We start from the raw sequence: 27,498 nt of genomic DNA, 5'->3' as shown, positions 1-27,498 counted from the left end.
ACGGAATACCCTTATCCATGGTATGTGGCATTAACCCACACACCCAACAGTTGGTAGTATTCATCACCAACTGATGTGTAGTGTAGCTCCTATTTTCCCAATAGGCTCTGCGCATTGGAATAGTACCTACCGCAGTAAAGGCCTAGGCCAGACGTTAACTAGGTCTACTACTGTCGATACTAGACTTAATTTTTGGGTTTGCCAGCTAAGCTCAGAGTTCGCTAGAAACTTTCTCGAATGTTCAAGGAAGGATTAACTCCCCTGATTAGACAAGAAGGGATTTAGTTTCTGACAACCATAGAACATGACAACTTTGCTCTCCCCTAATCAAGAGTCAATCTCGAGAGTCGTGTGAGCACAAGGCAATTATTTTACTCAGTCAGTACGTGCATTCTTAGTCTCATCAGAATGTAGAGAAAAGGAAGAGACGGGCGTGTTCAATAAAAGATGTTATTTATTGATCAGTCTCTTTTCTCGTACAAGAGAAATGGATCGATATTATTGCAATACTTATAGTTAAGTAAAGTGCATACATTAAAAGCAATAGTATAAAATAATACTGTAAAAACATTGATATGGTTTCTGAGCCATATGATGCTTTAAAATAATTAAAATATATTTACATACACATATACATTTGACTAAACGTACTCAACTGGTGTTTCTAAATACGCCTACCCCGTGTACCTGACCTAAGTCTAATGCGTGGGCGGGAATAGAAAGTTACAGTTTAAGTTAAGTTTGTTTTTGCCAAGTGAATAACTAAAGAATTCTCTAGGAGGGGTTATTCAGTTCTGTACCTGGAATTTAGGATGAATGAGGAATGGTATCTCTTTCTCTGCTCTCGATATTCCAGGCTGCCTGCGAGGGCTGCCCAGAAGCGCCGGTGCTGGGTCTCTCGGCTTGAGATAGCAGCGCTTCTCTCAGCGCGTCAGGAAGGCGGGGCTGCTGCCTACGGGGTCTGCTTCTGCTCTCGGCTTCGGCAAGTATGGCTGCTCCGTCTTGTCACCACGCGTGTGTTTTGCATAGGGCAAGGTCGGCAATATTTATACCTTAAAGGTGCCGGGATTGACGTAAGGATGGACATAGGTACGTCAATAAAGATGTCATACGACTTGCTCGTTAGCACATTCTTTACTAAAGTTCTCTGTGAAATCAAAACAATGGCCGCACGGATTATCCAGGTTGTCATAGGTTTGATTTGTTATGAGAACGTCGTATGCCTTATCAGGGGCTGGAGGAATGTCGCTTGTCTAATTAGATCTCAAGCGTTATGACCTAATCAGATAACACGTTCCTGTGCCGTAGTGTGACTGCGTCAGATAACGGTATCTGCATCATGGGGGATTTCTTGCCTCATGGGCTGACTGTTAATTAACTAGCTAGGTAGTTTAACCAGAATAGGGTCAGGAATAGGGGGATCGATTCAGAACCTATAGAAATACACGACACCCACTCCACGCTAACTATGGTCATATCTACTAATCTATGCATAGTATAACATAGTACAACATACTATAGAGTATAGTGTATACCTTACCACCCCAAAATACATAAATGCATTTTGAAATTTTCAAATATACTGAAAAATTGCAGTCATATATATTGTATGCACTTAAGCTATGAATTAAATGCAAAAGTAAACACGCATTGTTATGCATTATTGCTTGTTGGTATATGAGAAATACACATGAAATGGCTCTTAATATGGCTATACAGAAAAAAAGTCGAAACCATTATATCACATAAAATACATTGTGAACATACCAGCGGGCAGCTAAAGTCTATATAAAGTCTATAAAGTATCTAAAAAATAGAAATCTTAGTTCTCTAGGAATAGTTTCTTACTTTAAGCAGAAGATCAGTGTCCCGGAAAAAAATATATAGAAAAATATTTTAAGGGGCTTTCTGAAAAAATTGCTGTCCGTGAACTGGATTGTAATTGTTCATGTGACTTTATTTTGAAAGTTGAAGGCCGGATTCAGGGAACGCCGTGTGCGAGTTTACTCAAAAGTCTCTATTTCTGTTCCGGAGAGAACATCATATCATTCAGGCTTTCGAAAAAACTGTCAACAGCTTCATGGGAAAGTTCCACTAAGTCGGAAATAGGGGTAACCATGCATTCATGCGCATGATTGTCTGCATTGACATTCTGATTTGCATTGCTGACAGAAGGTCGTACCTGTTCGATGCTGCTTTCATCTTGAACTTCACTACCCTTCAATCGCAGTGGTGAAGATTCCAGGAATGCCGTCATCAGAATTGGCAGCCTTTGAGGGCAGCACAAAGCGTGAACCTTGGTAGGAACCAGCAGTGTATCTGCATCCACCGGCGCATCCGATTGTAGCGTCAGACAGGTGTCTAACACGCATTCTTCTCCGCATAGCAGACACCTTAGTACAGGTAAAACACACCTTTGCCACATTGGTCGAAATGATAGAAACCAAGTCATGTTCAGGTCTCTAAGCCGGGAGAGTCCCAGGATTTTTGATATCCGGTCCCGGTATCCAATGGCTAGGATCGTATCTTCCATTGTCGCGAGAGTTTGTTCTGTGACATGGGTTGCCATAACGAAAAATAAGGACTAGGAATAGGATTCCTGCAATTAGTCCCAGGATCAAGGGAAGTCCGCCAAAAATCGAATGGACGAAATCTGGAAAAATACCCAGTATGGCTTTGAATGGTGTTAATGCCATCGAAAATACTGTCTTAAATACCTTTGAGACCCCAGTGGTATCAGAAATATTTAAGATTTCGCTCAGGATTTCCGCGAAATGTACGGGGGAATTAGTTGATAATAATGTATGTATCTCTGCAGTCGTCCTTGCGACTTGTAGATCATACGTTTCTTTAGATGACGTGAGCCTTGTAGGCGTCTGAAGAAGCACTGTTTTCATTCTGCTTAAAGTGTCTATTCGAATAGAAGTAATTTTCAAACCGGGCCATGCCCTTGCCTCCCTGTCTGGAAAGGAGCTGGGGAATAAAGAACGTCCACAGCACTTGACCGTCGCCGTCGTAGTGACGAGATAAGGAGTCCAGGGCATAAGACTACAACATCTGCGGTCTACAATAAGAATGTAACTCCCATTATAGAGTCTTTGAAAGAATGGTTCTATTTCAGTTGCAGGTGCGCCTTGCTGGTGACATGAAAGGTTGTATGAATTCCCTTCACAGGCTCCGTGCAAACTAATACCGTTACACAGAAGTGTGCCGCTTAGTGACATAGCACAATTGTTGCCACTAAGAAACACTTTCTGTCCTTTGTTACTGACACATGCATGTGAATAGGGCAGGTTCCAAGTTGTTTTAAGGTACCCCTTTCCCAATTTCTCGTACATGCCAGCCTGTATATATTTTTGGCAGTATTGAAACCTGAAGGTTGAGATTGGAATATTTATGATTCCGTGGATTATCCATTCACTGACAGGTCGTTCTGACATTGTCAACGGTAATCTTTCTAGTTTTTCAATGCTCAAGATTGTATAATCAGCACCCTTCTGCGCCATACCGATTTGTCTATCAGTAAGGTTAAAGATTTGGAATAGTGACGTTGTGTTGATTAAACGCCAAGGCACATAGCCAGAACGCAGATTTTGTAACGTCCAGCCAAGCTGTACAATAGAACGCAATTGTGACTGACCATGTTGTAATAACAGTAAGTCTTGCGATAATATATCGATTGCTGAAGACACAATGCTGTCCAATGAAAAAATTCTGGAGGACAGAGTCATTAACCCATTGTCCACTACAGAGAGTGATTTTTCCAAATTAATACGATCAATTTCACGTATTCTCTCTGCTGTTTCAATTTGAGTAACCTTCCAGGCCTCATTGTATGCTGCATATACAGAGGCTGCTATGAAACGCTTTTGACGCTGTTTGCGTGGTCCCATTATGAAATCACGCAAGTCAGCACCATCAGTAAGTAAAGTTAGGTGTTGCTTAATTTCAGGCAGTGTGGAAGACTGTAGCCATTGAAGGCATAATTTGCCCACACTGTAGGTTGTTATTATCCCCGGGTGATGTCTTTGGGGATATCTAGGGTCTGGCCTGGTCATTTTGAAACCCTGTGTTTTATTCAGGAATCTATCTTGACAGTTATTTGTATCTGTGGGCCAGATCAACCATTGTTTCCAATCAGGATGTGTTCTGTTTTGGTTAAGTATATGGTTTATGTCTATTTCTTCATCTGTATCAGAGTTATTGCTAAACATTGTTGGCTTTGGAATAGACGGGTTATTTAAATCTTTGATTTTGGCTAAGCCAAGACAGGTGGTTTGTTGAACAGTGTCATTTAAAAATATCATTTGTTCTGGGATCATGCAGGCTCTAAACAAAGCTTCTATACCCTGTACTTGCCATTCTTTTGTACCCCAAACACTTTTCAAATCAACATTTTTGTCCCAATAATCGAATCCAAAAGTATTCATTTTTTCAAAGAATGAATCAGAATAAATCAATTTTGTGTTGGTTATCATGGTTTTGGTCCCTGTCTTGTTTGACAATTTATAATAAAATGTTTCAGCATTACTAGTGTTAAAACCTTGAAAGTATGAATATTTGTCATAAACGGTTCTAGAGCTCCCTTTTGGAGGTGTAGCACAATGTTCCCATTGATTATAATTTAAAACATTTCTAGGTTGTGCAGATTTATGCAAGAAATGGTTACCATAGTGGTTATAGCAATACATACTATCATAATTTGTAGAACCTTGCAAATAATCATGTTTTGTAAATTTAGCAGACATTACTAAGTCAGACATCATATTGTTTATACTTTCAAAGTCCCAATCATCAGCAAATGAGTTTGGTTTTGCAAAGTCACTCAAAGAGATCTTAATTTGGTGTGGATATTTCAGGATCTCGACCGGACCATAAATTTCATAGTCAGTGTTGTCCCAGGCTACCCCACCAGGTATTGGAATTGCTGTGAAGTTGGCTGAAGAAAGTTCTGAAGAAAGTTCTCTTTTCTCGACGTGTGAAGATGTGTGTGGTTTGAGGACCAAGTTGATGTTCTGACTTGCTGTGTCCATTTTAGCATATTTTCCCTCAATGAAGCGTCCCAAAGTAAATACCATGATGAGCCAAAGTATGAGGATAAATGCACCAAAACCCACCCAAAATTCAATCCATGGAGAAATCAGATATGTTTCTTTTAGTTGTTTCAAAAGTTCCTTCGCTTTGTCTTTAAAGGATTTTGATGATGGCTGTGTCTTTTGTTCGCTGAAACCTTCAGAGGAATCATCGAAGTTGATGAAGTAACCGGATGCAGTTCTGTCAATTGTTCCAATTGGTTCAGGATTTTTGTTTCTTGCATTTTCACTTGGGACTTCAGTATAGATTGGTGTGTCTCTGCTAAATGTCTTTATTTGGGTTTTCAGAGGTCTAAGTTCTATTGCATTGTTGCATAGTCCTTGTTGTTCTTCTGTAGGCGTTTCGAATGTGATGAGCCTCTTTGTTAGGACCTCTGTACTGGTAGCAAACCTTGGTGTTCTGCTACTTATTGGGAGTCCACTTGGCCTACTGTTTGTTATCGGCCACATGTTGTGGTTTTACCAGGTCGATGGATACAACTCGGTTCTCCTTTTTTCCAGCAAGTGGCGGTAGTACAACTGATCTTGTCCCGTTGACAGACAAGACAGGAACTGCTTTTCTGTAAGAAGGCCCAAATTCCTTCTTTACCGCGATCTTCTCCCTGACTAGATCCCCGACTTTTGGAATCCAGACAGGTCTTGCTGGGACAGGTGGTGATTCTTCAGTGGTTGTTGGCTGTTGTTTCAACTGTATGTTGCTCAGGTCTTTTCTTGTTTTGTTTAAGTCCTGCAAAATAGCCAAACGGTCTTTGACATCAAAGCTTTTTTCTATTACCACTGAAGTCTGACTATCAAGGTCAGAGATCAACATCCTAGTTCCGAATAATAATTCGTACGGACTGAATCCCTTCAGAGAATTTCTTGGCAAGTTATTTAGACTACGTTGGACACTTATTAGATGTTTGACCCACCCAGCTCCCGAACCTAATATCCTTTCTATTATAGATTGCTTTCTGTCTTGGTTTTTTCTTTACACCATCCCATACCCTCAGGAAGGAAGTGAGAAGATTCCCGCTGGGCTGTGCTCATTTGGCCATTCTTTCCCCCCCCAGGCTGGATTGCCTGAGAAAAAGAAAAAAATGGTCGAACGTAGCATGCTCTTAGCGTATATGCCATTTAGACTCGCAAATCTTGTATAACAGTCCGGACGTCAGCTGAGTGCTGTGGATCTACATTATAAGTGGGAACTAGCCTGTATATGTTAATCGCAAGCCATTCTTTTTAGTGGTGATGTTATCTGCAGTCAGATTCCACCGTATTTTATTTTTTCTCTCCCCACTACGATTTCTGTTGCAGTTTGGGCAGTTTTTTACAAAGATGGTAAGATGGAGGCTCATGCCTGGCCACCAGTACCGTGATTGTAAATCTTCCAGAGAATCTTTTAGTTTGAGGTGTTCAAGACCCTCACCCATATGTGCGTCTGCGATTAACAAGCTTCTCCTGTCCATGTTTGGAATCACTCTATCCCCCACTCCAGGGATTCGAGCAAAAGGGACGGAGTTTGCATCGATTATGTATGTATAATTGAGTGGATAGTTGATCGGTAACGCTGAGCAGTCGCCTTTTGATGACGTTTTCACCGCCAGTAATGTTTCACCGTCAATGTATTTTAATGTACGCTTTTTTCGATCTACGGGAGCTGATTTAGTGGCTGCCGCTGCGGCTGTCTCAGCCAATGAATTCCTCACAACGTGAACGCCATCACGTTGATGACTCAGTGAGTGAGTCACGTGAGTCTTTGGTAGTTCTTTCTTCAAAAGAGCTACTTGTTCCCAGAGAAGTCTCTGCTTTATTGGTGCATCTGTGTCATCTTTGTAACCGTTCTGAATCCATGTCTGCAAATCCTTGTTATATGCTTTGACGCAGAAATATGAATCTGACACTATAAGTGTCGGGAATTTGCGATCCGCATTATCTAGCGCCATTTTCAAAGCTATTATTTCAGTTTGCAGTTCTGAATTAGTTTCTACTGAGTGTGATTTTGTTAATAGAGGTCTTAGTTTACCTCCGCGCCACACTTCTTTTGTGATCTCACATGTGGGATTGTATGCATGTTCTCCCCAAACGGAGGGTTGAGCATGTCCGTCTGTATAGATTACACAGGCGTAATGTCGTAGAGGCAGAATGTCGATTGGCAGAGGATACGTTTTTTCATATTTTAGATTTTTTAATTCTTCTAGTTCTGGATCAAAGAAGTAGTATACTTTGTCCGTTGTGATTGAATTTACCCATTGTAACCATTCTGGATCCAATGTTGTTGTTGGTAAATTACACGGTGTTGTTAATGCCTCAAAGGCTGATTCAGCTGTTCTGACTGTGATATGTCTACCGTCAGCTATGTCTTTTTCTCTAGCTATTGCGGTTTGAACTGCTTGAACAATTTTTCCTTTGTTGCTGAATCTCTGTTCAGCTTTTGTGTACAAGTGTGATCTGAATGCAATTGGTACCTTTTCTCCCTCATTAGAGGTCAGGTATGTGAATCCGCATCTCCCTGGGATGACTCAGATCACAAGGTTGCGTGTATTATCACGGGTTTCTAATTTTGTTTTAATTAGCATGTCTGTTTGTAAGGATCTCAAAATTTCTGTGTGTGTTTGAGTCCAACTGGATCTTTTAAAGTCTGGCTTAATTAGATCATAAAGGGGTTTGACCCTTTCTGCGTAATTTGCAATGTAAGTTCTTCCGAAATTTAGGAAGCCTAGAATTGACTGTAGGTTTTTTAGTGTTTTAGGAGCTTGGATTACGGCACATTTCTCTAGGAAATTGTCTGCCAGGCTTTTGCCTTCACTTGATAACTCATATCCTAAGAATAGGACCGTCAGATGGGCAATTCTGGACTTTTTGAAGTTGAATTTGTAACCCTCTGCAGCGAAACCAAGTATTATGGTGTTCACTCTTTTCAAGTGAGTCTCCAAGTCATCATCTGTTAAGTAAATGTCATCGACATAAGATAATGCTTCATCATCATATTGTTGTAGTAATTCTGTTACTCTCGCTGAGAATACCCCCGGGCTATTCTTGTACCCCTGGGCTAACCGACAGAATTGTTTTTGAGTGCCATTTACTGAGAAAGCTGTTAAATATCTGCTCTCTGGTGCTATGTTTTGACAAAAGAATCCGTTGGAGATGTCCAAGGTAGTTTTGTATTTTTTGCGCACTATGTTATTCATTAGTGCAGCACTGTGTGAATTTTGCACTGCAAAAGTTTTGCAACATGTGTTAAGGTGTCGGTAATCCAAAACTAGACGGTATGAATTGTCTGGTTTGGAGACCGGAAACAAAGGATTGTTCATTTGTGAGGTGCAAGTTTCAATCACCCCCTGGTATTCTAGCTGATCTAGTATTTCATTTACTTGTTTTTTAGCTTCTTGCTTAACTGGGTACTGCCTTTGTGCAGTAGGTTGTGATTTTAACTGGATTTTGTGAGGAGGAGAATCCTCATCCCATCCTACATGATTTTTGTATAAAGCAGGTGCTAAGGCCACTGCCCACTTTCTAGCAAGTGTGTATTTTTTATGAATCGGGATTTGATTCGAGAAGGCAGGCATAATTACTTCTTCGCCATGAGGGCACTCCCTGACAAACTCTGGTGGCCAGTCTTTTTCAGCTAAAAGGATGTCATAACCCTTTGAGAGGTTATCCCAAAATAGTCCCCTTATTTTCCTAGTCTTATCTCCCTCTATACGTAATGTTATCTCGTATATTTTGTGGGGCTTGCTAACTCTGGTATCTGCAGTTTCCACTTGAAGGTATTCATTCGTGTCCACTGTCTCCAGATGATTCATAAGGACTTTGCGAGCTATGCTCACCTCTGCTGCGCTGTCTAGCATTGTCTGAGCCCACTCTCCGTTTTTCAGTTGTGTCCTCAGTATTCTCGGCATTGTTAACTACCTTGATACTGGCTACCTTCTTTTTTGGAAATTGTAATTTCTTTTTCAGTTGAGCAGGTTCCTTGTCTTTGGACTTGGCGTGCTCTTCTGATCGTCCTCTTCTTTCCGATTTCTGCGAGGAATTCTGAAAAGATTGAGAGGGACGTGTATCAATGTCTTGATATCTATCAGGTTTTTTAATATTATCCCTATTTCTAAGGTTATATCTATTCCCAGAGGGTTCACTCTGGGGTGACCTTTGTCTCGGGTTTGGAGATTTCTCTCTTCGCCTAGGAGACCTTCCTCTGGACTGGAATTTCTTTTCTTTAGGATTGGATTGTTTGTTCCCATCCCAGTTCTTTTTTGGTGAATTATTATTATTATTAAAAAACATTTTTTCTGGACTTGTAGTCAGTTGCGGTTTTACTGGTATTCCACCTAGACTATCTCTGCCTAGTTCTTCATAGGATTTTTCTATGATTCTGGCAATTTCAGCTGGTTGGTCTGCTATATCTGTCTCTTTTAACCTCTGGCGGATCGCCACGTTTGCTGCTTCACCCTTTATGTTGGCTAGTAATATAGCCGAGACCTGCTTGAAGTCTTTTAGTAATTTCATACCAAGAGTTAAAGCAGGTTCTGGACCGTATTCATCTTGAATTTGTTTTAGCACATCTGGTATCACCGAAATGGATGGAACACCGTGCGTTTTTGTGTAGATGGAAACAAAGACTGTACCCCAAGTGTCACAGTCCTCAATGTGTGGTGCGATTCCCATTGGGAGACATATAGTCAGAATCCTGTGTTTTTCTAATGGGGTGGTGTCAGGAAACACCGCCTCTATTTGGGTAATTTTCTGTGCCAACCAGAATGGTATTTGTTCCCGTTTTGCTGGGACTTTACCTAGGCAGGATTGGATGTTCTGTGGTTTAATTTTATTTGTGTTCCCCTGGTGAGGGGTCAGCTGTGGAAGTTTAATCGCTGGCTGAATTGTTGAAGTCCGCATTACATACTGAACTAATTGTCTGTGAATTTTTAGTAGTTGTTTTAGCTGTATTAACAGCTCTGCTGCAGGCATTCTTTCGATGTCTGGATGTGGTGTGTATCCGGCTAGGACCGGCCACGTTGCTCCTGGTCTTCCTAAAGGACCGAGCCTTGTAATGTGATTGTTATGTATTAGGGCGCCATCAAATAAGAGCAAATGCTCTTGGAATTTGAGTGGTACTTCCACCTCCTCGAAAGGAGTGTACTCATTAGGAGGTTCCTCTACTTTGTAATAGTGGAAGTACTTTGTTACAGTATTAGCTGCTGGAAAATGTATCCATGTATAGTATACCTCTGTCTGCCGATATTCGTGTGCCTCGATTACGAATATGACTGTGCCACCTCTAGGTGTCAGTCCATTTTCTATAAGTTTTAAGGTTATAGATCTCCTTTTGGCGACCTGGATGAGTATTATATCCGGGTCTGCTGTTTGCATGGTAGCATCAGCATCTGCTATTTCAGTAGCTAATCTAGTAACCTCTCGTTCTTCATCGCTGTCCATTTTGCTGACAGGATGGTATTATGTTTATTTGCAGATCAGGTTTCTTTATGGAAACAGAGATTAGATGCACAATATTTTGGAACTGTTTTATCCTTCAACGTTGACTAGACCAAGAACCATACATAGGAGTTCCCTCCTGCGAGGTTTTGGAGGATATAATAACCTTTCACCCACTCCAGACGTCTTTGGAGTATTTGGGAAAAGGGGTCTGAGTGAGAAAGCACGACTGAGTTACTCTAAATGTCTTACGTTAGTTTTATCGCCCTTTCCAAACGCGTTGGGCGCCATGTAGTGTAGCTCCTATTTTCCCAATAGGCTCTGCGCATTGGAATAGTACCTACCACAGTAAAGGCCTAGGCCAGACGTTAACTAGGTCTACTACTGTCGATACTAGACTTAATTTTTGGGTTTGCCAGCTAAGCTCAGAGTTCGCTAGAAACTTTCTCGAATGTTCAAGGAAGGATTAACTCCCCTGATTAGACAAGAAGGGATTTAGTTTCTGACAACCATAGAACATGACAACTTTGCTCTCCCCTAATCAAGAGTCAATCTCGAGAGTCGTGTGAGCACAAGGCAATTATTTTACTCAGTCAGTACGTGCATTCTTAGTCTCATCAGAATGTAGATAAAAGGAAGAGACGGGCGTGTTCAATAAAAGATGTTATTTATTAATCAGTCTCTTTTCTCGTACAAGAGAAATGGATCGATATTATTGCAATACTTATAGTTAAGTAAAGTGCATACATTAAAAGCAATAGTATAAAATAATACTGTAAAAACATTGATATGGTTTCTGAGCCATATGATGCTTTAAAATAATTAAAATATATTTACATACACATATACATTTGACTAAACGTACTCAACTGGTGTTTCTAAATACGCCTACCCCGTGTACCTGACCTAAGTCTAATGCGTGGGCGGGAATAGAAAGTTACAGTTTAAGTTAAGTTTGTTTTTGCCAAGTGAATAACTAAAGAATTCTCTAGGAGGGGTTAGTCAGTTCTGTACCTGGAATTTAGGATGAATGAGGAATGGTATCTCTTTCTCTGCTCTCGATATTCCAGGCTGCCTGCGAGGGCTGCCCAGAAGCGCCGGTGCTGGGTCTCTCGGCTTGAGATAGCAGCGCTTCTCTCAGCGCGTCAGGAAGGCGGGGCTGCTGCCTGCGGGGTCTGCTTCTGCTCTCGGCTTCGGCAAGTATGGCTGCTCCGTCTTGTCACCACGCGTGTGTTTTGCATAGGGCAAGGTCGGCAATATTTATACCTTAAAGGTGCCGGGATTGACGTAAGGATGGACATAGGTACGTCAATAAAGATGTCATACGACTTGCTCGTTAGCACATTCTTTACTAAAGTTCTCTGTGAAATCAAAACAATGGCCGCACGGATTATCCAGGTTGTCATAGGTTTGATTTGTTATGAGAACGTCGTATGCCTTATCAGGGGCTGGAGGAATGTCGCTTGTCTAATTAGATCTCAAGCGTTATGACCTAATCAGATAACACGTTCCTGTGCCGTAGTGTGACTGCGTCAGATAATGGTATCTGCATCATGGGGGATTTCTTGCCTCATGGGCTGACTGTTAATTAACTAGCTAGGTAGTTTAACCAGAATAGGGTCAGGAATAGGGGGATCGATTCAGAACCTATAGAAATACACGACAGATGCTGATGCAGGAGTTGAACAAAGGTATTATTCATAAATTCCGCACGTCTGACTTGTTCATGTTGGGGCAGGAGATGGAAAGAATGTGGAGAAATAGTGGGAACAAAATTTAGATCATGAGGAGGAGAGGTAGGTGAAATGGTATCCAATAGTAACTGACTCCCAAAGTACACTCCACCCACCAATAGCATAGAAACAGTTAGAAATAATATAGAAACCTGAAACAAAAAACATTTTGTGCGAAACACCTTATGCAATTTAGATCTTTGTGCCGACATTTCCTCTCTTTTCGACAGCATAGTAAAGTCCATCCTCTAAAAACCGTCCGTGGCGTTCTTGACGCACTTCGTTCTGAGTAGCGATTATCAATACCCAGGAGTTCCCAGAAATCGACAAAAGAAATCGACCTAGTGTCAATAACCTGCTAAACAGAAGGAAGTACCCGCACGGCCCTACGGCCAACCCAGATGATAGGTTTTAAATGAATTGAGCATTCAATTTAATATAAGTCTCTTAGCTGCCCGAAAAGAAAAGGGTACACACAATATAAAATGTCCACAATATTCAAGGCAAATGTGAGGGGGTAATGTAAAATCAAAAATAATAAAAGGAATTTATTTGTCCTTATTGCGTGGTCGAAGAAAATATCGACATCTCCCGGGTCGAGTCTGTTCTTCAAACAACGGTTCAGATGGCAAAGCAGTGTTCGATTGCTCAGGTAATAATCCAGGACTTGAACTCTCCACTAGTGATGACGTAGGTAAAGTTTCGGTTGATTCAACAGGGATGTCTGATTGCACTACATCGGTCTCTATAAGCTGAGCATCACTAAATGGTATAAAACCCGGGACCGTACTGGTCTCTGTCGAGGCGATTCCTTTCTTGATCCATGCATCTGCTGGCAAAGGAAACGGAACTTTCTTGGTGTGGGTGGCATGCACCCAATGCTTTCTGCCTTCCAGTCGAACCGCCGTCCTTGTTGCCAGTAACACCTGGTGGGGTCCCACGAACCTTGGCTCGAGATTGCGTTTTCGTCCAAAGTTTCGGGTAAGCACCCAGTCACCTGGTTGGAGCCGATGACCAGGTCCCTCAGTTTGTGCCGGTAAAGCTTCAAAGACCTGTTGATGAATCAAACTCAATTTAGCAGTCAGATCATAAAGATAGTCAATCAACATTGGATATTCAATTCTATTAAACTCCTTAGGCCTCAGAACTCCCCAAATATTCGCAGGACGGCCGAACACAATCTCATATGGGCTAAGCCCTACTCGAGAGTGCACGGTTGCCCTGGTCGATAAGAGAGCTAAAGGCAAAGCATCCGGCCACGATAAACCAGTCGTTGCCTGGATTTTGGCAAGTTTCAGTTTCAGGGTGCCATTATATCCTTCCACCAAACCTGCCGACTGAGGATGATTAGCGCTATGAAATTTTTGGACTATGCCTAGGCCACGACACACACTCTTCATCACACTTCCCACAAACTCACTTCCGTTATCTGACCATACAATCCGTGGCATTCCATACCTAGGGAAATATTCCTTGAGCAGGATTTTTGCTGTTGACAGGGCAGTATTATCCTTAAGAGGGTAGGCCTCAATCCATCTGGAGAACGCACAAACCACAACTAGAACATATTTCAGATTATTGCATCTCTCCATATGGATGAAATCCAATTGGATAACTTCAAAGGGACATGTAGGGGGGGCAAAGTGACCAGGTGGAGTGGGGGTGCCCTTACCAGGATTATACATCAAACATACCATACAGTTCTTAACCACTCTCTCCGCACATTTAGTAATCCCATCATTCTTCCATACAGGAGACAACAACTTGCATATGCCTTTCGTGCTAATATGTGCTGTGCCGTGGGCCATTGTAACAACAGCAAGCACATATGCATCCGGTAACATCCATCTCTGTTTTTCTGACAAGTCAACCCAACATCCATTCCCGTCTAACTTTCCCGTGCTTTCTTTCCACTTAGTCTTTTCCATCTTAGTGGCCTCGTTCTGTATTTCCTTCACACTCTCAATTGTGTCTTCACACATGCTAGTCTCCGCTGGCCATCTCACTGAGCTCGTAACATACATTCGATTTGTCAGATCTCTGGCTGTTTCTTTAGCAGTCTCATCCGCAAACGCATTACCACGGCCCACATCATCTGTCACTTTCCGATGCGCACTACATTTAATTATGGCCACCTGCTTAGGCAATGTAAGTGCATCCAAAAGGTCATTCACAAGCTGTCCATGCTGAATCTTTGTGCCATGCGACGTGAAAAATCCTCTTCTCTCCACAATCGACCAAAACTATGCGCTACATCAAATGCATACTGGCTATCGGTAAACACATTCACCCGCTTGCCTCTAGACAACACACACGCTCTTGTCAACGCAATCAATTCGGCCGCTTGAGCCGAATTCTGACTCAATCTCGCAGATTCCACAACCGTACTCAACGTCACTACAGCATATGCAGTTGTTACATCACCATTCGGCAACTTAAAGCATGAACCATCAACATACAAAGTACCATCGGGATCTACCAATGGAGTGTTTTTCAGGTCAATACGACCCTTCGTCTCTTCTTCAGTTCTTAAATAGCAATCATGTGGTACTGTATCACCTGATTCCATGCTGATCGGCAACAATGTTGCAGGGTTCAACACATTGCAACGTTTTATCCGTATATGACTCGCCAAAAGGGTTAACTCATACCCAGACAACCTTGCACTCGTCAAGTGTTGAGTTTTTGTTCGATTCAAGAGAGTGTCAACTGCATGCGGAACCATCACCGTAAGCACATTATCCATGACCAGACCTGCGGACTGTCGAATGGACACCGCAGCTGCCGCTGTTGCTCTTAAACAACTTGGCAATGCTCTAGCTACTGGGTCTAATGTCGAGGAAAAATATGCACATGGACGCACAACCATCCCTCTCGTGAACGTATAGTGTAAATGGCTTACTGTAATCAGGAGTGCCTAGCACAGGAGCCGAACACAACGCATCACGTAATTCAGAAAAACTTTTCTGACACTCTTCAGTCCATGGTAAAGGAGTTGGAACATCCTTACACGTGAGGGCTAATAATGGTTTAGCTAACAATGAAAAATTTGGAATCCATTGTCTGCAGTATGACGTAATACCTAGAAAGGCACGTACATCTCTCTGAGTTTTTGGTACAGTCATTCGAGCAATCGCTGCAATTCGTTCTGGGGTCAACCTTCTCCCCTCTTTTGACAATAAGTGACCCAAATAGGTTACTTCTTGACAACAATATTGCAACTTAGAAGGTGACACCTTGTGATGTAGGGCACATAGATGTTGCAACAATGATACTGTAGCAGATCTGCAAATAATCTCAGTATCGGCTGCCACCAACAAGTCGTCAACGTATTGAATCAAAGCCGCACCCGTCGGTAACACGAATGCATCAAGTTGACTTTTAAGGGCTTGGCTGTAGATCGATGGACTCTCACAATAGCCTTGAGGTGCGCGTTTAAACCTAAAACTTCGACCTCCTAATGAAAATCCGAATAGATCTCTGCTTTCCTCAGCGATCGGAATACTAAAGAAAGCATTCTTCAGGTCGATACCGTGAACCAGGAGGCAGAAGCTGGAATCAGGGTCAACAAGGCTGTGATGTCAGGCACCACAGGAAACTGTGGGATCACTATTTTATTAGCCTCTCTTAAATCAATTACAAAACGATACACAGGAGGTTTAGTTGTATCGGTTCGTTTCAAAATGGGTAACACAGGACTATTACACACATTTCCCCGAGTTTCTTCAATGACATCTTTTTCGATGAGGTCATAAATGATCGCTAATAGCGCTCGCTCACCATCAAGAGAGATACGATACTGAGGTATACGTGGTAATCGAACATTCGTTTTCAACTGGACCACATAGGGTGGAATGTTTAACAGGCCCACATCATTGGGACCTGTTGCCCATAAGGACGCAGGAAGAGAACTCAATTCCGGTGGGAACTTATCCATTGATAGGTACATAGGAGAGATAACCCTCTGACCTAACGTAAGCTCCACTCCTTCAGGAGAGCAATACAAAGTCGCATATAACCGTTTTAACAAATCCAGACCCAAAAGATTCTCACCACACACAGTGGATAAAATCAATGGAGTCTCCAGCTCACGAGGACCAATCGCAAGGGACAAAGGGCTAGAGACAGGATTGCTAACAGGGGCACCAGAGAATCCAATGGAAACATTCGTTAAGCCAGACAAAGGTGCGCCAGGGAGTTTTGAATGCATGATGGAACTTTTTGCTGCACCAGTGTCCAACAGAAAAGGCTCAACTACGCCAGATGTGGCAACCGCAACGTAAGGCCCTCTCTGATCAACCGGAACTGACACTACTCCCTCTCTTTGTCGATGGCTGTCCTAGTAACGGTCGTCTGCAACAATCTCATGCTCAACATAATAATCGTCCACATGGTACTGTGCAGATTTATCGGACCTCGCATTTCGCTGGTCGAAACAATTATTCGCGTCCGATGAAACAGTAGAGTGCTCATGATTTTGAACGAAACCTCGACCTCTACCTCGATAGGCCTGTTGAGGACCACCACGACCTCCCCGAACCGAAACATTATTATAACGATCACGTAAAGCGGGACAATCAAATTTTATATGGCCCTCTCTCCTACAATATGCACACTGATTATACCCAAGCGTAGATCTAAAGTCAGAGGAGTCAGAGCGTGACTGCATCCTAGTGGACTGGGCTCGTGGTCGATACTGCTGTTGTAAATCATTTTGATTTGAACGTGGAGGATATGCCTGCTGCAACAAAACCTTTGTTTTGAGCTCCTTCGTTTTCTTGTCTGAACGATCACTTTCTTCCTTTTCCCTATTCTCATAATATTGAGCCGTCGCTAATATCTGTGCAGTGGTTGAAACAGCCCATGCACTTTCCGAATTCTTCAATTTGTTGCATCGCTCAGGCAACAAATTTAACACAAACTTATCAACAAATAACCGTTGGCCTCCTTCGGTGCTCATGTCCTGACCACTATGATCGACAAATGCTTCCTCGAATCTAGTAAAGAAATCGGAGACACTTGTCTTTCTTTTGCTTGCAAGCCGATAATTTATCCCAATTCACCTTCATCGCTGGCATGAGTGTTTTCATAAGTGTAATGATTTTCTGGGGTAGATCCAAAATTAACTGCTCGGGCTTAGCCCCACCAATTTGTCATCCATCAGCCGCTACTAGTGTAGCCCAGTCACCACCTAACTCAACTAAATGATTCTCTTGGCGAATTTTTGCCCAAATCGGTTGTGGTACGATATTTCCAAACAGCATGTCGATGTCAGCAAGGTTCATAATAGAAGCATCCACCAGTTGGGATAACTCCTTATAATAACCTGCCGGATTCTTGCGTGGATCAGGCAAGGATTGTTTCACCTGCAAAACTTCTGATCGCTTCCATGGGAGGTGTATCCAAACTCTTTGGAAGTATGGAAGAATCACAGGATTAGCATTAGCATCACCTGGCATCCATACTGGCGGAACCTCTCTCATAGGATACTGACCAGAGTTCGTTTTCGTATTATCGGTGTCATCATCAAATGACACACGAGAAGGCACTGTGGATCTAAAAGCTAACAATCGCTCTAATGCACGTCGTACATCTCCACCTACAATCATACCGTTCGAAAATTGACTCTGAAGTTCAGTCATATCGGGCGGTACATTATCTAAATCATCATTATACCATTCTTCTCTCAAAAAGTTACACATTTCTTCAAATACGAATCTCTGAGTGGGCTCATTAAACTGACAGAATGTATCAAAAACCATGCGCGGAGGGTAGTTAGCAGGGTGTCTTATCCATCTACGCGCCATAGTTACCAACGTGGCACTCTCCCTTCCACCAGGGATTTGACTTCGTCTCTGAGGAGTTTCAAAGACATCGGATCGAAATAACGATCCAGAAAGTGGGGAGTAAAGAGTAGCAACAGTATTAGGGATACGATTACAAACAGAAGGAGAAAGAAGAACAGGAGCAACAACATTAGAAGTGAACGTAGGGACAGCAGAGGTAGCCGGGACAGTAGAGGTAACAGAAACAATGGACTGAGGAGGTACAGGCAAAGGAGCAGTAGGAATAGGAGCAGGTGGTGGGACAATCGCAGGACCAACAACAGGCTGACCAGCAGCCGCTGGAACGACAGGAGGAACTACAGGAGGAACTACAGGAGGAACTACAGGGGCTGCAGCACCCTGTGCATAAGGAGGTGGCGATTTCATCAAATACGCTAACAGAGGATCCTCCTTCGAGTCCTCTTCTTTCTTATCAAGACTGGTTGATAAAACCGGGTAACATTTGTCTATCCTCAAGTGATGCAGTCTAGTAGAAACTTCTATTTCTTTTTCTGCTTTATCTCGCTGGTACTGTTCTGCACCTTGCATCATCGTAATGATACCTTCTTTTTTATTTTTCTTAAGCTGTTTGATTTCTTTCTGCTTGGCCTCTTTACGTCATAACCGAAAAGAATCAAACATAGCAGGCCTAGCTTTCTTTTTAAACAATTTAGCTTCAAGATTATCTAAAATCGTAATTTCAAAACTTCCATGCGGTGGCCAACTAAGGTCACCATCGTTTTTTGTATAACGAACCCAATATTCATTATATATAATAGGGCCTACACCATGTCGACTATAGAGCTCATAAATTGGAGTTCCAACTGGAGGTATCGGACACGAGTCCTCCAACCGGGAATCAGTGTTATAACATTTAAAGAAACCAAAGAAACCACTGCGGCTAGGCATCTTGCTCACTAACCAAGTATCAAACTTCAAGGGTTATCGAAGCGCTAAATCTTCGTGAAAGACAAAACCCTCGGTTTTTGGCAATTGCAACTGTCAAATAACAACTAAGAACCAACAACTAAGCACCACAAATGCAATGGAACCATGCAAACAACTAAGCTTCAACAACAACCAAGGATACTGGGAGCGACCCACAAATACTTAACTGAGAGTACAATGGCGTCACCAGGAAGGCCCGTTTATCGTCTCGCCGTACAAAGGACTACGCCAGGCACCAGAACAGGTCGACAGTCAGGGCATCGGTCCGTCGCAGCCGTCAGGAGGCGGGAAGCTTCGCGGGAAAAATCTTCGGACCACTTATTTCGACAACAGGATCGATGAAGCGGGGTGCACCTTCCCTCGGAGATTTCACACAAAGTTCCTCACAATCGTCAGGCTTTGGACCGGTACCGCTGATGTCGCCCCACGTTGGGCGCCAACTGAAGGACTGGACTATTTCTAAGGTCCAGCGGTGCCAGGGAACAACACCTGAAACCTTCGTGGGATACCTGTTCAGCGCACAAATGACAGAGACACGGGACACTTCCTTCGGCGCCAAAGATCAGCGTTTATTACTGCAGGGAGGCAAAAGTCACAAGAAGTACAACAGAGTGTAGGTTCTGGGAGTCTGCTTCAAATTGCAAATGTGGATCGCTCCTTTTATACACATTTTAGTCATTGCACAACATACGAACAAAAGGTTACAACTCAGTTCCCACAATAAACTTCAAAAGGACTTCTTGAAACCCGGAACATAATTACAGTAACATTGCCGGTTCCCAACTGTAAAAGCACATCTTCTCACCGTTAGGCACATTCTACTCTAGTTGTAAACGAACAAGAGAAAGAGACAAGAACAGCTGCAAGGAAGACAGACAACAGTAGAGAAAAGAGTGTGAGGGTAATATCGGAAGCATGATCACAGGATTAAAGGATTCGATCCTAGCACATGCACGACTGAAACAATAGACCGGCACGGCAAGATTACCCTCAAGCGGAGCCATCTGACTTTGCAATGTCATTCCCCTGGTCATAAAAGACGCATGAAAGGAATATGCGTCTTCCGTAAGGCTTGGGAACTAAGGGTCATGACGCGGACAATTGCCTGCTAGCTAACTACGTGAGGGCAAGAAACAAAATGGATGCCGTATCTAAAATGGAACCCGAGGGTTCAGATGAAGAAACGCGTAAATAAGGCGAACCCTGTCAAGTAGTGTAGCGAAAACGCGTACACTTACTAAACTCGTCATTTACGGTTCATAGATACCAAACTTGCCCATATTCGATCATGTCCACAACATCATAACGATTCTCACGGAACCTCACTTGGGGCCAGTATTTTACCCAGTACCTTTGTTTCGAAGTTAAGTAGGGAGATGGGCCTATAAGAACTGCACCGCTCTTGTGGTTTGCCGGCCTTATGTATGACCGATCGTTGCCGACTGCAGATCCTTTGGCAAGATTCCCCGTTGTTTAGCCTCCTGAAACATACTCAGAATGTGGGGTGCTAGCCGTCCTGATACACACCCAAATGCCTCCGCCGGAAACCCGTTGGGGCCCGGCGCCTTCTCCCTCTGCAGATCCCCCATGGCGTGCTCCACTTCCTGAACTGTGATGGGCGACCGAAGGATGTCTATATCTGCTTGTTCTAACACAGGGAGCCGGAGGGGAGCCAGGAAGACCCAGCATTCCTGCTCTTGCTTGGCAGTGTGCGATCTATAAATCGATTCGTAATAGTCCACGAATTCCGCCGCTATTTCTCGACCGGTGGTGTGCTGAGATCCATCAGACCGTACAATTCTCGGGACCCAGTTCCGGTCCCGGTCCCTGTTCTCCAGCCAGGGGATCATCCTGTTGGCCTTATCTCCCAAATCATACACTCGCCTCTGGACTGCCAAGGCATGGGATCTCGCCTGGTCTGTAAGGACATCTCTAATTTCCTTCTCCAGGTGCCGCTGCCTATGCCTCCTATCCAGATCTTGCTCAGGAGATCCCTTTCCCGCGTTTCCCAGTGCCTGCAGGTTGCGCTCCAATCACTCAACCTGTGCCATTCTATCTTTACGGCGTCGCCCTACCTCCGCCTGCTCAAAGTCTCTGGCCACGGTCTTGTACGTCTCCCATACTATACCATGTGAGCTGACAGAGCCAACGTTGTCGGCGAAATAATGGTCAACCCGCTCCCTGAATGCATCCTGGAACTCTTGGTCCTTGAATAAGAACGTGTCAAGTCTGGGGGGGTTAGTCGAGTCTCGGACCGGGCCCCGGAGGTGCACTTCTACTGGGGAGTGGTCAGATATCCCCCTGGCTCCATGACGCCCGCCCTGGAACTGTCCCATGCTGCCCACCTGCGTGAATATATAGTCAATCTGAGACTCTTACCCATGAGCCGCAGATACATGTGTGAAGTGACGTACCAGGGGGTTATGTGCCCTCCAAAGATCCACCAGCCCCATAGCTCGCACGAAGTCCCGGAGGTGACAGGTCCCTCCCCCTGCAGACCGAGTCTACGACCTATCGAGGTCCCTCTCCATTTCTGCTTTCATGTCCCCCCCTAGGATCAGAATCCCCGGTGTCGTATCCAACAACAATTTACTGACATCTGGGAGGGTGGTGCCATGTAATCGCGGAGTCTTACCCTCCCATTGGGCTGTCAGCGCCACATAGCGCCCCGTTGGGTCTAGCCATTTTCTCCCAATTACTAAGGGCATGGAATTTCTAATGAGTATCCTCACCCCCCTTGAGCCTGTGGTGAACCCTGCATGCGCTCGTAGTGTGTAGCCAAATCTATTAAGGGCCTTACAGTGGTTCCCCAGCAAGTGTGTTTCCTGCAGGAGGACAATGTCCGGTGTATGCCTATGGAGATACAGGAGTACCATGGTCCGTTTTATCTTATTCTGCAGGCCGTTAACATTCCAGGACAGTACTTTGATGTGGCTAGCGTGTGACATGGACATGATAGATTACTGATACGATCAAACAGGGAGACAAGCCCGTTCCTTCCCCTCCCCCCATCCCGCCTTCCCACCAATAGTGCCTAAGGAGCCAAAACAAATGCATCATAAAAGGAACTCAAGAAACAAAACAGCGACAAACCCATCGCCCCCCTACCTATGGAACTAATTCCCCTCCGTGCTACCCTGCTACTCCAGCCAACAGGGCCGGACATCCCCCAACGAGCAGAGCGCCTGTAGCCCTTAAAACGATAAACAAGGGGATAAGTACCTCTATGTAGTCCCGCAACTTGAGGGCCCCCCTCGGCCCAACTTCATAGTCCGGCAATTGCTACTTCCTGTCCAGTATGATCTCAATAGCATAACTTCTCGGGAGGTTGTCCCACTTGGGCCCCCCCCCCAAAAAAATATCCACCGTCAGCTCCGATACCCAGTCCCAGCGGACATGAAGGAGACAACATACGTCACGTGAATTCCAGCAGACGGCTCCACTTCAGTCCAGTCTGGGCTCCTTCACCCCATATCCGGCGAGGCCGACAGGCTCCGCGGCCGATTCCTGCTGGCAGGTAATGGAGATTCCAGCTGCTGCTGCCCCCTCCCCGGAGAGCCAACCGAAGATGTCGGAGACTGAGGCGCCGTATCTCTCCAGCCTCCTTCTGAGCCAGGGCCAGCTGCATCCTCGTGCTCCTCCAGCCATGAATTGACCTCCTCTGGAGAGGTGAAGAAGAAGGATTCCCCGCCACTGGGAAGCTTACGTTTCGCCGGAAAAAACATCATGTACTTGATGCTCTTCTCACAAAGCACCTTTTTGACTCCATCAAAGGATCTACGCTCTCTCTGCACCTTCATCGTGAAGTCCGGAAAGAGCCTGATGGTGGCATTGTACAGCCTCAAATCTCCCCGCTGGCGAGCCGTTGTGGTCCCTATAGTTAAAGATCCGTGCGATTATGGTCCGCAGTGGGGCACCAAGACGCGGCAGGGGGACCGGTGCTCTTTGGGCCCGCTCGATTGCGAAGAATTTCGAAAGGCGTTTGGGCTGTAGGTGCTTGAGGATGAGGTCCTCGAGAAACAGATCCATGATGGGTCCCTCCATCTTCTCCGGTATCCCTACCACGCATATGTTGTTCCGGCGGGCCTGCCCTTCCTGGTCCTCGAGCCTGTCCATCACCACCCTCTGCTGCTGTGTAAGGCGTTGCACCTGTTGTTGCATTTGCTTAGTGGTAGTTCGGAGTTCCGCAATGTCCGCAACGTTCTGGGTAGCCTTATCTGATGTTTTGTTTAGGTCCGCCCTCAGCAATGTCATTTCAATGGACACTTTGTCTATTTTTGATTCCAGCGTGGTCCCTAGCGACTGTATAGCCTGCATAATTGATGCAACGGATGGCTCTGGTGCGCCCGCCTGAGCCCCGGCCTGCACGTCCCCCCCACCATTGGCGGCTGCCGTGTAGTTGTCCATAGTGTTGGCCTGGGTGTTCGTGGAGTTCTTGGGTTTCATGGCTGCGTCCAGTGAGACGTTTGCCCCTGGCGGAGGGGGGAGGGGAAAGCACCCACGGGGGCACAACGGCACCCCCAACTGCAATCAGCAGCTCTGCGTCCCCTGGTGGCCCCACGCGTGTCAAGTCAGTGGTCCACTAGCAGTCTTTCGGTCCACTGCTCCTCCGCCTCCGCGGCTGATGCTCCTCTGACCCACTTTTATACAGGCTCCCTTGAGCCGGTGGAGGTGACGACCTCGAGACAACGCACCTGCGCGCCTTAAGAGGTATCTGGACCTACGAATATTTTCGGCAGCCCACGCAGCAACCCCGTGCACACGCCTAATCCCTGCTGATGAGCGTTAATGAACGTGAAACACGTGTCCAGGGATGGCAAGCACACCAGTGAACACCCTCAAGACTCAAGACTTGGGTCGAAGCGCACCCACTGATACCGACCACATCAACCATCATGCTCCGGGGTCACACGCTGATGGGACGAGCAGTGTGCGACCTCATTCGGACATACTATTTATACAGGCTCCCTTGAGCCGGTGGAGGTGACGACCTCAAGACAATGCACCTGCGCGCCTTAAGAGGTATCTGGACCTACGAATATTTTCGGCAGCCCACGCAGCAACCCCGTGCACACGCCTAATCCCTGCTGATGAGCGTTAATGAACGTGAAACACGTGTCCCGGGATGGCAAGCACACCAGTGAACACCCTCAAGACTCAAGACTTGGGTAGAAGCGCACCCGCTGATACCGACCACATCGACCATCATGCTCCGGGGTCACACGCTGATGGGACGAGCAGTGTGCGACCTCATTCGGACATCCTCTGACCCACTCTCCAGGCGGGCAAAACCCGCTGGGGCCTCCGTCAAAGGACCTCACATCACCAGCCGTGGACGCGGGGCGCCCCCTCCAAATCCTCCGCCTGCACAGGCAGCCCAGGGCCGGCTGTTCTCCGGAGTCCAACACTCCCTGCCAGGGTTGTCAGAGGTTCCCCCGCGGTGCACCAGAGGATCTCACCCACTCCAGCCCAGTCCTCGTCGCCCTGGCGGCCCAGTCGGCAGATGCCGGCGCACACCCCGGTGCAGGCCCCCTGCCGCTCTCCGCGTCGCCTCTTAGTCCATCCAGCAGCCAACAACCACCGTCGTCGCCCCAGAGGGCATCAGGGAGTGTATCTAGGTGGCCTCCCCCCCGATGACCAGGGGGTATCGCCGCCGAGTCCGAATCCACCGCCAACTCCTGCGTCATCCACACCCCCTGCGCCACCTTGCGCAGCCCCAGGGATTCCTCTCTGTGCCGCCTCCCAAGGGGGGGCTCGCTGCCTCCGGTGCCCCCTGGGCTGCCCCAGGCTCTGCCGCACTCTTCCAGACCGGCTGGTCCCCTGGCGCACGCCGCTGGGCCCGCTCCACCTCTGCCGGCCTCAGGATCACGCGAGGCCGGCGTCTGATGATGTCCCCAGCACGGAGCATGCCGGGGCAGGCCGCAAGCTGCCGATGAGCACCGCGGCGTGCACACATCAATGGGAGGGTCCGCGGGGGGGTCCACGGAAACCGGAGCCCTGGCTGCTTCTAATACTGGCCTCCAAGACAGTCAGGGCCAAGGATCATGACGTATTTACGGGGCCGTGGGGATTACCTCACGGGAGCCTCGTTAGAGTGCGGCCATCTTCATTGCCGTTCGGCCACGCCCCCCCGAAAATGAAACTTTTAATCACTGATGAGGTGAGCATGGTCTCAAACTTAGTGTTTCCTTTGTACATTTACGAATGCAAGAGATTTTAAAAACAGATTATGATGATCTGTTTTGAGAAAAACATGTAATTGTATTCGGCGATCTACTACTACTTACTCCTGTGAAAGTGCAACTGGTTTTTAAAACGCTTGTCCATCAAGACACTAGGAAATCTTTGGGGAGCATTGGAAATGTGAACATTTGGTCTCATATTGAATAAGCGACAAGCAAGTGATGAACACTATGGAAATATTCTTCAAGATATAAAAATTGGGGGCATATTCTCAAGAACGTGTGTTAACCATCGCAAATGTATTTTATTGCAAATTTGCATATCACAGTCTAGCATGAGAAAATGACACCGTCTTAACATCCAATTCCCAACCCGGCGATAGTAGCAGGATAATGCGCCAAATGACTGCGTAAAAATCAGTGTGACAAACAAAAAAAGCAAAACACGAACTGCCAAAAAGTTGCGATGCCGCAAAGCGCGATACCAGAATCTGCGAAACCAGCGACAGGCCTGCAATTCCCATGCGTCATGCGGGAAAATGCACTTTAAAAGCGAAGAAACAACCAATTCAAACTGTGTAGCACCATGGATGCACCCAGACCGAGGGGAGAGGACAAGCGAAGCCCCACGGAGGACCAGCATGGAACCCCGTGTTCCGGGTAGGGCAAGGAGAAGAGGAAGAGGAAGACAGGGTTCAGTCAGCTGGAAGACCAGGTCATCGTCACGGAGGTGATAGAACACTATCGACAACTGTTCATCACCTCCACTGTTGCACTGGCAACCCAAAGGGAAATATGGCAGACCATCGTCACCAGCGTCAATGCAGTCGTAGTGTCGAGGTAGTCAATGGAGGAGGTGAAAAGGAGCTGGTATGATGTGCTAAACCAGATCAAACAGAAACTTGCCGCAAACAGGAAAGCAGCAACGGCGACTGGAGGTGGGAGGCCTGTGCCACAGGAAGAGCTGGATGAGCTGGAGGAAATGGTGGCCACAGTCACTGTGGAGTTGGTGGCAGGAGTTGGGGTTTTGGACACAGCTCGATATAACCTGACCCAACAGCAGCAGGGTTAGTAACGACCAGGAACTGGGCGGATGAGGGGAGATGGGCACAATGGCACACATGCACAATAATGTGTACCATGCTGCACACACACACTGACTGTGGGACATGTCCCTGATACCTTTGGCACACTGCAGCACACATATAAACACCAAGTAGGCCCCCATCCACCATGTGCACAGATGGGCCCCCTCCAAATCACCAATGACACAACCTATCCATGCACATTTGATGAATCCAGAAAAGCAGCTGCTGTGTGAGCCACACTGACTATGCAAGTGACACTGCCGGACAGATAGCATGGCAGCAACCAAAATACATGACATGGTGCACAAATCGGCATGGAGGTGGCCCAGTGTGCATCACATCCATAAAGGAGCAGGTCACAATCTTACATATCTACATGCACCCACAACCCATGCCATCCACCACACACAGCAGACAAACAATGCACAAGGCCACAAAAACGGTCCAAGAGCACAAATGACCCAAGTCACAAACATTTTAGCCCCCGAAAAGCACAAAAACTAAAGGAACACCGCCTCAAAGGGATAAGGGTTCACGAAATCAGAGCTGCAAGGGCGACTCCCCCACAATGCAGCACACACACATAGCAATCACAGAACATCAGCAATAACCGCAATAACAGCAATGTGGTACAAAGTGCAACACCTACACCACAGGACAGAGGATGCAACAGGTTCCGCTTGTGCTTAGTAACTGGCCACTCACATCTGGCATTGCCTGACACTGTGTGATGACAATGTACGGGCACTATCACACATCCATCATGTAGTCGAAAATCCCGCAGTCTGCCATCAAATAGCCAGCTCCACCAAAATAGTCACAATGTGCATTGCCATGCAGACTGTATGTAAACATCTGCAAAGCAGCAACATAGATGGGAAACTCTGTTAACCCGCATCTCCCCTTAACATTGCAGAGGGACAAACAACACTTACTGCAGAGCAGACCACAAATCCCATCAGTGATGATGAAGCGGACCACCTGCAAATATGTCCAGACACCCTCCAATGGATAATGGACAGCCTCCGCACCCCACCCCCAGGAGCAGGGCAGCCCAGCTGCCTCGAGGTGACCCCACTACCTGCACAGACCACACAACAGGACACACACACCACCACGGCTGTCTCCAAGGACCCCCACGAACAACACATGGAATTTCAAAGCCATGTGTTGGGTTGCCAGGTGGACTTGGCTGATCAGCGGCGGGTAGGTTTCAAGCT

This window comes from Lissotriton helveticus, chromosome 5_1 (genome assembly GCF_964261635.1).
Source record: "Lissotriton helveticus chromosome 5_1, aLisHel1.1, whole genome shotgun sequence".
Lineage (NCBI taxonomy): Eukaryota > Metazoa > Chordata > Amphibia > Caudata > Salamandridae > Lissotriton > Lissotriton helveticus.
The sequence above is the reverse complement of the archived record's forward strand: the minus strand, read 5'-3'. Positions refer to the sequence as shown.